The sequence below is a fragment of the Sinocyclocheilus grahami genome, unplaced genomic scaffold (genome assembly GCF_001515645.1).
Source record: "Sinocyclocheilus grahami isolate Dianchi unplaced genomic scaffold, SAMN03320097.WGS_v1.1 scaffold371.1, whole genome shotgun sequence".
In the NCBI taxonomy this organism is placed as follows: Eukaryota; Metazoa; Chordata; class Actinopteri; order Cypriniformes; family Cyprinidae; genus Sinocyclocheilus; species Sinocyclocheilus grahami.
In genome coordinates this window covers 559,588-573,935 of record NW_015505550.1, presented here as the reverse complement: position 1 = coordinate 573,935, position 14,348 = coordinate 559,588, and the positions used below count along the sequence as shown (strand labels likewise).

At 36.4% G+C, this 14,348-nt stretch overlaps 1 long non-coding RNA gene across 1 annotated transcript in view; it reads right to left on the bottom strand.

Annotated features, from left to right (window-relative positions):
- Nucleotides 1-11,098, bottom strand: part of LOC107549413 (uncharacterized) — a 38,948-nt gene extending 27,850 nt beyond the window's left edge. Inside the window, exon 1 of the long non-coding RNA XR_001604558.1 lies at nucleotides 10,888-11,098. This is a non-coding gene — a long non-coding RNA (uncharacterized lncRNA). The remainder of the gene's footprint in view (nucleotides 1-10,887) is intronic.
- Nucleotides 11,099-14,348: the final 3,250 nt, after the last annotated feature.

Below are 14,348 nucleotides of genomic sequence, written 5' to 3'. Positions count from 1 at the left end.
AAAATTATTAAAACCTTATTTTTAAGGAATAAGCATTCAATATTTCTTCAATGTTTTAATTGTAATATTAAATGACCTTTATTTTCCAAAAAATTACATTTAATTTTCATTACTTAAGATAGATTAAATGAATGTTTTATGTCTTAAAACAAAATGTAAATACACAACACAGAATTTCTGAGCAAAAAATTCATAAATTGATGTTAAATTGTTTAAGTTTCATGATTTTAATTAATTCGACATGCTTTTTGATTAATAAAATGTGATTTAACCATTAAAAAGAAAACGGAATCTACCCCCCCCAAAGCCGTAAACCTAGGGGAAACACTGGATGCCATAATCACACTCTGTCTCTCTCCCGTCACGCTTTTAGAGCCGGTCACACTGAAGGGCGTTCCCAAAGCGTCCTCCGACGCAGCTCGAGTTCCTGAAGAGGAACTTGGTTTATTTAATTGTGTATCTTTGTTTTATTGTGTTTGTCCTATTGTTTTTTTGTTTCTTTGTTCTTATTTTAATTACAAAAATTAAATAAAATAACATTAACTATATTAAGATTTATATCGTTATTGTGAAATAAAATATCCCATAACAAGAAATAAGGTCATAATTGTTATATTGACTCTAAAGCAAATACTGAGCCAACCAATACTTTAGGTCTAATGCCAGGGTTGGGCAGATATTAAGTGTTTGTAAAATTAATTTATAAATAAGTATTATTATAATTTCAGTCATTTTAACCTTTAAAAAATTTTTTTTACCATATCTTGCCACTGGATAGTTGTATGTCATTTCAGGTGATTAGTACAAAGCCATTAGACATTGATCTCTACCTTTTTAGAGAGCAGCGGTTTATTGAGGTCTTGTATTGGCCTTTTCAGAAGTTCAACAGCACTTGATATGGAACAAACATTAGTGCATCTGAACTAAAGCCAGTAGCTGTTTATAGAAACACCAAAACTAGAGTCTGGTTGCAAGTGTATGTGAGAGAAGGACATACCCAATACAGAAACAACAACATACAGTTTCCAAATAACTGGGCAAGATCAGACAAGATGTTTGGTGTCTAGTCACTTACATCATCTTAGCTGAAAAACTACACAGCGAGTAAAGAAAAGAGGTTCATTCATAAGTAAACAAGCAACCCAATAATAAGGTTGGTGACATCACACCAGACAAATTGTTGCTTCACAGGCAGAACTGTTTCAATGAAATACTACAAACTTTTATTCTCTCAAAATAACATGCAACGATCCTCACAATTAATTCACAATAAGACTTGTACTAGAAATGTATATAGCAGCAGTTTTGATTTCATGTTGACTTTAAAAATTGTGCAAAACCCAGAATTGTGGGACCAAAGAAGAAGTGGAAGATGCACTTTATCTACCTAAAAATGGAATAAAAATTATGACATCCACAAGCTTTCTATAATAGCTGTGCTCAATAATGCACTGGTCTGAAAGAGGGATGCAATTTAGTTTCAGACCCTCTGAGGGCTTAAACTGGAACTCAGCACTTATGTGCCATGGGAAAAGCCCACAATAGCTCAGAACACATAAATGAGGTCAAAACAGCTACACAACCTCTCTGACGCTGTAAACCGGGACAGTGGTCTACAGTAGTGCGCTCTTATGAGGTGACTGTTTGACAGCCACATTGTCTAAACTATGAGAAAGACAGAAAGGGAGCAATAGATGTGTGCGCGTTAGTCCCCCTTCTTTATAATGGACTCCTTTGTCTTAGAGAGGTTTAAACAAAGAGAGCACTGGCTGCAGGGAGTTTCAGAGCCACTGTATTTTTTGAATGAGAACTACTCACCCAAATCTGAGTGGAAGAGAGTAACACAATCAGAGCTTTTATTCAGCTTCACTTCCTTTCCCTCCCTTGCCATCCTCTCCTATCTGCATTCTCACGTTTCTATTGATTTTGATCTTACAAGTATAGCATTGTCTTCCAGCAATTTATCCTTGTCTCCTGCTCAGAGGGCCTGGCCTTCCTCACACCCATGCTATCATTACACCAGGTCCCATGACATGCTGCTTTTTAGATGCTTTTATATAGGCCTAAGTGGTCCCTAGTACTGTATCCGAAGTCTCTTTCCCGAAATTCAGCCTTGGTGCAGAATTTCAGCCACTACGAGCCAGTCCCACAATGAGCTTTCCTTAGGATGTGCCATTTCTGTGTCTGTAGCTTTAAATGCTAATGAGGAGGAGAGAGGCGGGGCAACTGCCATGCTTCGCTCATTTGCAAGCCATGATGTCTCTCGAGGAAAAAAAAAAAATACTGCGCTCGCCTCGCACGGTAGTAGCTCATTTTCTCATGGGCGGGCCAAATTCTCTGGGCGGGCAAAGCAGAGAAAGGGGAGGTAACCTTTCCCCGTATGACGACATAAAGGGAAGATTCCAGATTGGGCCATCTGAGCTTTCATTTTCTCAAAGGCGAAGCAGGATACCCAGGGCTCGGTTTACACCTATCGCCATTTCTAGGCACTGGGGGACCGTAGGCCGGCTAGGGGAACTCATATTAATGTTGAAAAACCTCATAAAATGACATTTTCATGCCATGGGACCTTTAAAGCATTTGTGCTGCTTGTCACCTTTTATTACGAGATGATTGCAATGCAACAAAATTTGGCTTATTAAATCAGATAAACTCATTTAGGATTAATTAACCAATTAATCAAATAAACCAATCTGCTTTAGATCCACTGACATTGAAGTAGCAAGCTAACGTGAAATTCCCAATCACGTGGACTCCTAATGAAATGACTGGATTGCGCCTGTGAAAATTCAAATGAACAATGGTAAATGTGAACATACCTTAATGCTGAAAAATCTCACATTTTACACAGTCATTATCAAAGATTAGTGGTCGACCAATATTGGTTTTTTGACAGCCGATGCCGATATCTTGGAAAGTCATGTGGCCGATGGCCCATATAATTATTTATTTCAATTAATAATTAAGAAATTTGAAATCATTTGAAAATTGGTTAAAAATAAATGTGTTAAATAAACATACTTATACTTTAGATGACAAAGTATTTTTCACAAATAAATAAATATTTAATAAAAATATAATTAAAAAGGAAGTAAACACTGTAACCAACAGGGCACTCAGTATTCTGGGAAATTTGTGTGCATTAATCATTTTTTCAAATAAAAATAAGGTAACACTCATTTTACATACAGCACACAGTGAAAATGACATGACTATGACAGTGGACAAATGCATAAAGCGCAGCATAATTTAAAATAACGAGTTTAAATGTTTGTCAATCACGCATCTCCAGTGAAGCTGAACTCTACTCCTGTCAGCATTCAATTCGCACAGACCGACCGTCACACAGAGAACATGCAATAATGCAGGATACACATGCACACGTCACAAGATCTCACAACTGGTTCCGACTAAGTTTGCAAGGTTTTTGAAATTAGATGTTTAGTAGACATTCAAAGATTTGTTTAAATGGCATAAATGCGTATTTGCTGAATGCTGACGGCAAACAAGAAAGTATTATAATGTTTGCCTTTCTATTACTAATAGGGCTATGCCGGTGTCAAATTTTCATGTTGCGATTAATTGCTAATGCTTTTATCACGGTATGCGGTATTATCACGGTATTGAAATTTAGTTTTCAAAAAACATGCTGTCATAATACAGTATAACATGTTTAATAACTTTTTTCTTATAACAAATATAAGTGAACATTTAAATGCTATAAAAGCAATACAGAAAAATGTATAAAGTTAAAAGTTTTACACCGATTAAAGTGCAAAAGAACTATAAAGACCAATAGGTATCACTTTACAATAAGACCTCATTAGTTAACCTTAGTTAATGCATTAACATTCACAATGAGCAATAGCTACATTTGCTACAGAAGTTATTAATCTTCGTTTAAAAAAAAACAAAGTCTTAGTTCATGTTAGCTCATTAAATAACACTGTTGCAACTTTCGATTTTAACAACCTGTTATTAAATATTGGAATACCTAAGATTAATGAATGTTCAGAAGAATTTTTCATTGGCAGTTTATGTTAACTAATGAATTAACAAATGTTAACTAATGAAGCCCTAATGTAAAGTGTGACTTTCAAACAATATCTAGGGCATGTTGTAGTCCAGATTAAAATGTAAAAAAAGTTTGAAAATAGCCTATTAAGTCTAAATATTTAAGTATTTGGCGCGGTGATGAACATCATAGCAAATACACAAATCTGAATGGCTGTTTAAATCATTTAAACACGATTCGGATCAGGAACGCATCAGCCAAACAGGAAAACTTATCGGCCGATGCCGATATTTAAAAAATGCCAAATATCGGCCAATATACCGGCCTTGGCGATATATCGGTCGACCACTACCAAAGATGTAAATTACACGTGGAAATGCAAGAAATCAGTCAAAATCACCAGCTAAAATCGCTTTGACATTAGGGCAGCTGTAAAACAGTGATTCTGTCCTAATTCCCTTGCATATTAATGGTGGAGTCCCCTTTAAAATCTTAAATTATTCCCTTTGAGCTAAATTGACCTGTTTCCCTTACAGATGAGAAGAATAAGACACCATGTGAAATGTTGCCATTATTAGGGATGTAACGATTAACTGCGAGCCGGTTGAAAATCGATTTAAATAGGTGACGATGAAATCGGTTGATTCATTTAGGTGTAGGAGTTTATATGAACGCATGTCTGAGGGGAACTTACTGCCTTTAGAAAAGTTTAGATGGTATTTTTTCCTTTTCATCTTGCCTCTGTATAATGCATATTAAAGTTCATAAGTTCAGCGCTGCTTTGTTTACAGCGGAAACCAGGAAACGCTTTAAGCGCCGCCTGCTGGCAGAGAGTGAATCTGAATCTCATTCAGCTTTGCGGTTTCATGCAGATATTCTTATTTATAGTTTCACAAAACTGAAGTCAAACCATTCTGTTTTTGCATCAAATTTCGAAACTATACAATCTAATGTAGTTTAAAAACTGCTCATGTTGCATGTATGCAGCATCTTTGTTTGGATCCAGATTAAAATGCAGTGGTTGCCTCTAATTTTAAAAGGAAAGAGCACAGACAAAGCCTTATTTTGTTTATATGAAGATATTTATTTTATTTGTGTTACTTATTTATTTGATTTGGGGCTTGTTTTAAAATTTCAATTTCGTTTTGTTATTTACATTTACATTATATTTAAATTTTGTAATTTAGCAGAAGCTTTTATCCAAAGCGATTTACAAATGAGGACAATAGAAGCAATCAAAACCAACAAAAGAGCAGTAATATGCAAGTGCTATATTAGTATATTATTATAGTATTATCAATTTCACAAAGAAATGTGCAGCATTTTGTCCAAGCAATAACAAAAGGACACATTTAATTTATAATTTGTCTTAAATCTAATTTTGTTAAACAAATTATAATAATTGTGAATCGAATCGTGAAATCAAAATCGTGAATCGAATCGTGAGTTGAGTGAATAGTTACATCCCTAGCCATTATTAATGCCAGGATTCCGAATGGAGCGCAAAGGCAGACTGCAAAACTTTAGTTGTGCAGGGCTGCAGAGCAGAAGACAGAAGAAGGTAAAAGTACAGACAGGACAAGACATTACTGACATACGTAGAAAAACATACCGTCACAAAATACATTCAAAATGAATGCTTCAAGCATTCATGCATGGTTTGTTGGATTTACATGCACCATTTTTGCATCACACTTTTCAAGTTAATTCAACTTGAAGCAATTCTAACACCAACAGGATCTACCAAGTAAATGCAGCTTATGAATGTTGGTCTTTTACACACACACACACACACACACACACCTACCTAAGTTAAGCCAATACAATTTTAATTTATTTTACATCTAGGAAGGGGTGTCCAATCATGCTCCTAAAGGGCCAACGTCCTGCGGAGTTTAGCTCCAATCAGCTCCAACACACTTGTTTGGAAGTCTCTAGTGAGTCTGGAGACTTTGATTAGCTTGATTCAGGTGTGTTTAATGAGGGTTAGAGCTAAACTCTACAGGACAGTGATCCTCCAGGAACACAACTGGAGACCCACGACATAAAATTGGTCTGCCTATAGTGTTTACCTTCATGTAGTCTACTCTTCAGCACAATGGTAACCGCAAAAACTTCAACAACAGAAATTTTTAAATGTCAAACATAGCAACATTAAACACCAGCAGCTCTGTCACTGCAGAAAGAAAGAGAGAGAGAGAGCGCGAGAGAGAGAAAGAAAGAATTTTATCAAGTTACTAAAACTTAATTTAAGATAAGAAATCCAATTATAGCACTAATCATCACTTACTTGCCCTCATGTCATTTAAAAACTATGACTTCTGCAGAACACAAAAGATATTTTGAATAATTGGAAATTTATTTCATTTATGTTCCGCAGAAGAAAGTCATACAGTTTTGGAATCACATGAGTAAATAATAACAGAATGTTTGTTTTTGGGTGAACTATTCCATAGACCCAAATGGAGGTTTACAGAGTAACTGGGTTATTTTAGTGTTGTTCCTCCATTCTTCACCATGATATCACTAAATTATTAAAAGTAGTGCCGAGCAGAGAGGAGGTTGGTTACGATGCATGAAACAGTCCATGGGAAAACTCTCATCAATAAAACAAACTGGGATACAAACACATGTGACATCTCTGCCAATGTTACACAAGCTCATCCCAACATACTAAACTCTCCAAAAGCTTCAACTTCCATCAGAAAGAAGTCTTGAACTTGATCATGAGTATGTGGCATCAGAGCCTTCACAACATACTAATTTCCTTTTCAAGAGCTTATTGTACAAGTTGCATCAGCCTCCTTCATGTCTCAAAAAGCAGAATTAACCTTTATAGCCTGCCTGGGCTCAGCTTTCACAGGAAGTGCTGAAGAGGCAGAGACCAGTCTGCAGTACAGAAGTACATATATCAAGTCAAGTTCTAGTGATGACCTTAAGAGGTGAATTTTGTATGTATGCTGCCACTATTTTCTTGCTCCCAAAATGAGTTTGAACTCGCAGTGATCGATCTGAAATGGCTGTTAAACAGCAATGGCAGTGCAACATTTTCTGATCTGTAAGTATTAGTGTACAATGAATAACAGACACAGGATGGCCAGATGGGGAATATGCAGCAGATCTGTGGTATAATGTACATGTCAGCAGAACTGAACCACTGATTCAGATGCTCTAGTCTAAAAGCAGCAGAGGTCTTCGAAATGAACACCTGAGCTTTGACACACTGCAAGATATAGTGATGACAATTGTATTATTGCTAACAGTGCTCTGCGGAGTATGACCTTCACACCACATTCTGCTAAACGACTGAACTGCTCACTTACTTCCCGCTCAGTTAATGATGGGGAACTAAGGCCACCGCACTTATCATAGATTTAAAACTTGCTTTAATAAAGCACCAAAATTCAGAGAATTAGACCATCATTTTTTTCAGGCACAAGAATTAAAGGCAGGGTAAGCGATTTCTGGTAGCCAATGTTGATATTTGAAATCAACAAAACAAACACGCCCCTACCCCAAAAGGGTCTTGCCCCCATTTTGATAGCACTAGCGCTCCTAAAAAGAAAAGTAAGCGTATAGCCCGATTATACATTTAAAAATAAGAAATATAATAGAATTAGAAATGTATTGACTATATTAATATATATTTTTTAAATACTGTATAATAATAGGAGTATATATTGCATATAAAAATAAAATAAAAAATATATTGTCACTTTTACATGCCTGTAAAAAGACACACTTGTGAAATTCCTTGATATTTCTAGGTTTTTCAGGACCATGGAAACTTTAAACACTTATTTAAATTTTTATAAATCTACCCATGAAAAACAATATATTTTAACTGTCATTTAAAGCAGACGCTAATTACTGTATTTGCTGCAGCTCAAAACTTCTCACATCACATTCCAAGACCTCTCTTCCCTCAGCTTCGACCTCACCATTACAGAAACAACAGCACAGGAATGCCAGTAATGCTGGGACACACACTGGGCCAGCTAACACCCAGACATTAGACACCTGTTCTACCACTGCAGTTTAGATGACCTCCTCCACAAACACACACAGACAGAGAAAGAGAGAGACCGCAGTTACCAGACTAATGAAACTTGCTAGTTGCTACTACCAAGACTTCTGCCAGCAACACTTACTGCATCAATATGCAGTCCTTCCTCTGCTTCTCATCTTTTATTTTGCACAGAGTAGGTTGCCTGACAACCTCACTGAATTAGTTAGTGCTGTTGTTGATGCTGCTCTGCCTCTAAAAGCTGAGGAGCCACATGGTTACATCAAACCGTGTATGAGGGTGTATCATGTTCAAGCCTTATTTTGATAGGAAATGTCTTCCTCATTCCCTCAATACTCCTTGCCGTTTCTTTGTAGTTGTGAAATTTACTAGGAATTTCTGAGTGAAAATAGTTTCAAGCTCTTTGGCAAACACAATGTTACTGATAGCATTAGCAAAACATCTAAAACAGTTTGAGGCATTTACACTTGGTCACTTCGAGCACCTTGAACAATCAGATTCCTATCGGAATGGATATGTACGTTGCATTTATAAATTGACCATTAAGTACATCATGCAAAAAGAATACAAATTCAATCTTCTGTTCCTGTGTCTATCATAAACCAGACAAGGCAGCTACATGTTCTGTTGAACAGTTTCTTCTACTTGAATGTGGATTGCAGGTTTCTTAACTTTTCGTATGATAACAATTATGTTTGAGAGAACTAAAGTTTATCTAACCTAAACAGCCAGATGCACTTACACTTGGCTGAGCCGCATCTTGTATGAATCTCAAACCACCACCTGACGTTTTCTATGCTCAAATGCATCTTGGAGGGCATTTAAACATGGTCATGATAGCTATACAATCAGGAAAAATGCATTATGCCTAGTGTAAATATTTTCTGAGTCTAATGTTTGTATTAAAAGCCATGTGATCACAGTTTGATGATCACACAGTAAGACCAGTTCATGTGTTTACAAGACAAGCTTTGTTTTAGACCCATAAACAGGTGATGAACTGAAATGATCCATTCACATCACCTCAGTTTAACCCACCAGAAATTTCTTCTCCATTTCAAGTGGGTGTGTTCAGTATTTCATATTTCACTAATCCCGCAGGACCTCCAAAGAATACATTCCCTCCTGTCAGTACACATTAGACATGGAATCCAAAGGGATAGGGAATTCTCTGCATTCTGAACTCAGAAAAGAGATATGCTAACTGATCTCGAAGGACTTTAGTTAAAATCACATAACGCATCGTGTTCCCTCTCGTTTAATTACTTGCACTTTAAAAGGTTACAGCCGTCAAAAGAGGGAATGATCAGGACATGGAATGTAACATTAGCCTGTCAACTGACACTGCAAGACGATGAGTGAGTGAGTGTGTGTAAAGAGGTCAAGAAGTGGGGAGTCAGAGAGAGTGCAGACAGGGCACTTCTGAGCAGCGATATCTGACACAGCAGATCGCAATTCTCAAAACAAACCACTGTATCCAGCGTTTGCCACAGGGCAGCAACACTGCGAAAACTCTCAGCATCTATTTGAACAAGTGTCAGAGTGTGTTCATTGTCATTTCATTACTTGAATACTTTGTGACTTTCACATTTGCTCTGGGTCAGAGAATAAACCATCACACTGCTTTTACATTTCAATGGGCTGTTTGCTAAGGAAGATCCCAGAGGGCTGAACCTACGGAAGCCTCAAGGCCAAGTTATGAAAACATGCAATGAAATGCAGAATAAAGTTTATTCTGGTTTGCACCATTTCTGTTTTGCCAAGAGGCCTTATCAACTAATGTTGAGAAACGTTACAGACTACAGCATGTCCAATACTAACCATATGCACATGATCAGGAATTGCAAAACATACAATCTAGGTCAGTGGTTCCCAACCCTGGTCCTGGAGGCACCCAAACACTGCACGTTTTGCATGTCTCCTTAATCAAACACACCTGATTCAGATCATCAGCTCATTAGTAGAGACTCCTTGGCGTGTCAAAGAAAGGAGACATGCAAAATGTGCAGTGTTGGGGTGCCTCCAGGACCAGGGTTGGGAACCACTGATCTAGACAATAACATTTATTCTTATTTGAGTATAAAAATAAATTTTTATTACACAGGAATATTGTAATATATGATATTCAAGATAAATCTAAAAATAAAAAAAGAAAGAAATGTATATAAAAAAATAAAAACATGTAATTTAACTAGCATTATTGAATTGTGTTATTTTATTGCAAAACAACAATAAAGCAATAATAATATATAAATAAAAACAGATACATGCGCGCACACACATACATATATACACGTTTACATTTTATACATGGCACATGGCTTCACTACTGTCAACCCAAAAGCATCAGCACTAGGTGAAATTATATAAACGATCTGATACACATTCACTTTATTATACTTAATTGAGCATGTCAAGCCAACCCTAACAGTTGAGCACTTACGATGACTGATGAGTTTGCCCTGTTGCTCAAGACGAACCCACCCGTTGATGTCAGTGTCTAGCTCCGCGTCAACACTCTCTGCTGAAATAAAGCCGATCTCTTCCATGCCTCAAGGATAGTAGGCTCGTTTCATTGTTTTGTTTGTCCAGTTTAGCTCAACGATCGGGTGCACTTGACCCGGAGAGCTCGCGCTGTCAAGTGCACCCGAGCGTTGGCTCGAGCAAAACAGGACACACAAAAAACAATGAAAGAAGTCAATACTCGAGTTTTCAAAAGAACTTCTTTTGACACTCCCGTCAAAGACCAAACATTTAAGATTTTTTTTTGTCACGTTTATGTACAAACAACGGGGTAAATGTTTTGCTTGTGGTCCCTGAAGATAAATAAGTTGTTTTTACTCACTCGGGCTGTGTGTATTTTGTTCGGGAAGTCCAGTAAGACGCCTTGAGCTTCTTGGGCAGTCACTCGGAGGAAAAAAGTTGCCTCTACTTTGCTTTCAAAAGGCACAAATGAAGAATTTTGAGTACAATATCCCAGGCTTTGAGTAGGTCTTCACGTTCAAACTGTTTTTCATTCCAGGCAAAACGCCTCGTCGTACAATCTGCGTTCAATGAGGCAGGCGAGCGGAAGTAATCTGTTTCTTGATTGGACAGTTAACTAAAGAAGGGCGGGATCAACGTGTAATCCTAAAATATGATTGGCGGTCACATAATCAATCATATGCCACACCTGCCCTTATTCTACGAAATTATTCTTTTTTATAAGAGGTCTACAGGGAGACCGTGCATACGTAAATAAATCATAATGACACTTTTCATTGTTGTTGTGAATAAAATGTTCTTTTCTAAGGGATCGTTTCCAGGAATTAACGAATCTTTACTTTCTAAGAGTTCAGACGACAGGACACCTGTCTTTCCTGTTCAAGAGCACATGGCCGCCAGGTTTATTCTATTTGAATATCTTGCCTATATCTACCTCTAGTAACTTGACTTGATTCGCCTCGACACGTTAGTCCTTGCTGTCTCACTCATTGTATTTCTTCTGTGAGGAAATTTATATCGCAGACTGGTTTGACAAGTTTGAAATCGAACAATGCCTCATGGCTGCAAATGTTCAGTTGATCTGTTCAGAACAGAGAACTATTGAAATTTTATAGGCAATGGTAAGTAAGAAAGAAAGAAGCAATTGTTTGCCACTTGAAAACAAGAGCCAGAGCTGCTCTTCATTCTGACATGCGTACAGGGCCCAACACTCAAACATAGGCTAATACACAATGTCGATTTGAGTATGACTTGATACTCAATACTCAATGATTTGAGTAATTAGGAAACAACGTAACACCATTACATTAAGAACTATTACTACAGCACCCCCTCGTGGTCGACATATAAGATTGAAAACACTTGCACTAACAACTGCAAGATATTTTTTGACAGTAAAGTTTGGTGAGTGGTCATTTATACTTGTCCTTCATAATATAATTCAGGTTCAACCATGGAATTATATTGAAATCAAATTAAAACATATAATAATATAACAGCACATCCACTTGCAATTTACAATACCAATCATCACTGGCCTTGGTTACCTAAGCACAAGAAGCAAAGGCTTAGTTAAAATGGTTTTAATGGTGTAAACAGTGCAGTTTAGCATGATTGATTCTTCAAGGGTGTTGGTATATGTGCTGAGAATCACTCATAGGAATGTCTTATTTAGACAAACAAAAGTATTAGTGTAAAAAAACATGATAACAAAAATCATTTACCCAACCATTAGGCCATCCAAACTGTAAATTATGTTTCTTCATCAAAAGAGATTTTGTTAAATGTAGCATTGCACCACTCGTTTACCAATGGATCCACTGAAATGAAATGGGTGCCGTCAGACTGTGAGTCCAAACAGCTGATAAAAGCAACAGTAATCCACAAGTATTCCACACGACTCCAGTCCATCAATGTCTTGTGAAGTGAAAATCTGTATGTATTTAATAAACAAATCCATCATTGAGACATTTTTTACTTCAAACTGTTGCTTCCAGCTAAAATATGTGTCCTCTATTCACAATATTTCTTTCTTTGGTGAAAAAAAGTCTCATCTGAATCAAAAGAGAACTATGCACATGATCAAGCACCATTTACAAGCAAAAACAGTCCAAGACATTTCTTAACAAATATGTCAGTGGATTTTAATGTGAGAGGAAAACAAGGGATATTATTATGTTATTATATTAATAATGGATTATGGGCATTTATTTAGGACAGAAGTGATGGTTTAAACTTAAAACTTTAATGACGGATTTGTTTCTTGAAAAAACATGCAGCTTTTCATTTCACAAGATGTTATCTGATGGACTGCAGTGGTGTGGATTACTTGTGGATTATTATGATGTTTTTATCAACTGTTTGAACTCTCATTCTGACGGCACCCACTCACTGCAGTGTATCACTGGTGAACAAGTGATGTAATGCTAAATTTCTCAAAATCTGTTCGGATGAAGAAACAAACTCATCTACATCTTGGATGGCCCGAGGGCAAGTACATTTTCAGCAATTTTTTTTTTTTTTTACGCTGTTATTTTTGTTGGTCCAAATAAAACATAAATGAGTGATTCTCAGCACATATAGCAAAACCCTCTGAAGAATAAATCATACTAAACTGCTCCAAACTGCAGGGGTTTATTTTCATCCTCGCATCTGATTGAGTCTCATAAAATGTTGAATATTAAATCAAAGTTCAGTTTGCATGACTTTTCCATGACTCTTCTAATCTGAAGCCTTTGTAGGCTATATAGTTCTTTCAGCAGATCTTTCAGCAAATTGTCATTTGTGGGTGAACTATTCAATGGGTGAACAATTCTATTCTAAAATATCACCAATAAACCTTTGATTAAAGATCAAAGGTTTATTAGTGATATTTTAGAATAGCCTATTAGTAATAGCGTGACTTGCTGCACTATTGCACAGGTAAATGAGAGAACTGATTCTGGAAAATGTAAAAAGGCACCAACTGTGCTTTATCCATAGGATAAAGGGCACAGACAATCAGTGTGCTGATGCACCTGCTTCCATTGTTAGAATAAACAGTGTGCTTTCAACAAGCAAACTAATGCTGATATTGAAAGCTGAGAGGTAAAAGGATCTTTCAGAGTGTTAACAGAGTCCAAAACCTTGTGGATATTTTTTTGTATAATTTATAGCTTTATTTAATATATTTCCAATAATTGTCATAATGAAATCATAATGTTTCTAAAAATCTTATCATCTAATCATAAGTAGAGTGCATTATATCTTATGTCAAATTAAAACATATATGGGATTTTTCTTCACAGTCCTCTCTACAATGAGTGGAACGTGAAATAAATAACTGAAATACAGTTATTAAATTAAATTCATTAGCAAAGTATCTAATGTGTCCATTTAAATTCACCTCTGGTCAATCACTTAATTATACAATAACTTGATAAAGATAACTCAGGACTCCCAAATAAAATCAGCACATATCTGCTTGGCCAACATGAAGACCAAGATGCTGCTTGAGAAACTTTATCCAAATCCTTTCTATGAACACAATATCATCTATTGCAAAAAAACAACAACAAAAAAACACTTCGGTTTTGTCATATGGGGAGAACTACGAAAGACCAACATTGTGTCATAACCATGTACCCATGTAACCATGACACAAAGCCTGAAAGCTTATTCTGGAAGACCTCAAAGTAAAGATCTTTGGCCTTTAAAGCACAGAACAATAGGACAATGATCCAAAGCACAAGCAAAGGCTTTGGTTTAATGTCTTAGGGGGCTTAAAATAATTAACATTGATGAAAAATGATTGATTTGACTGTACTTACATAATCATATGAG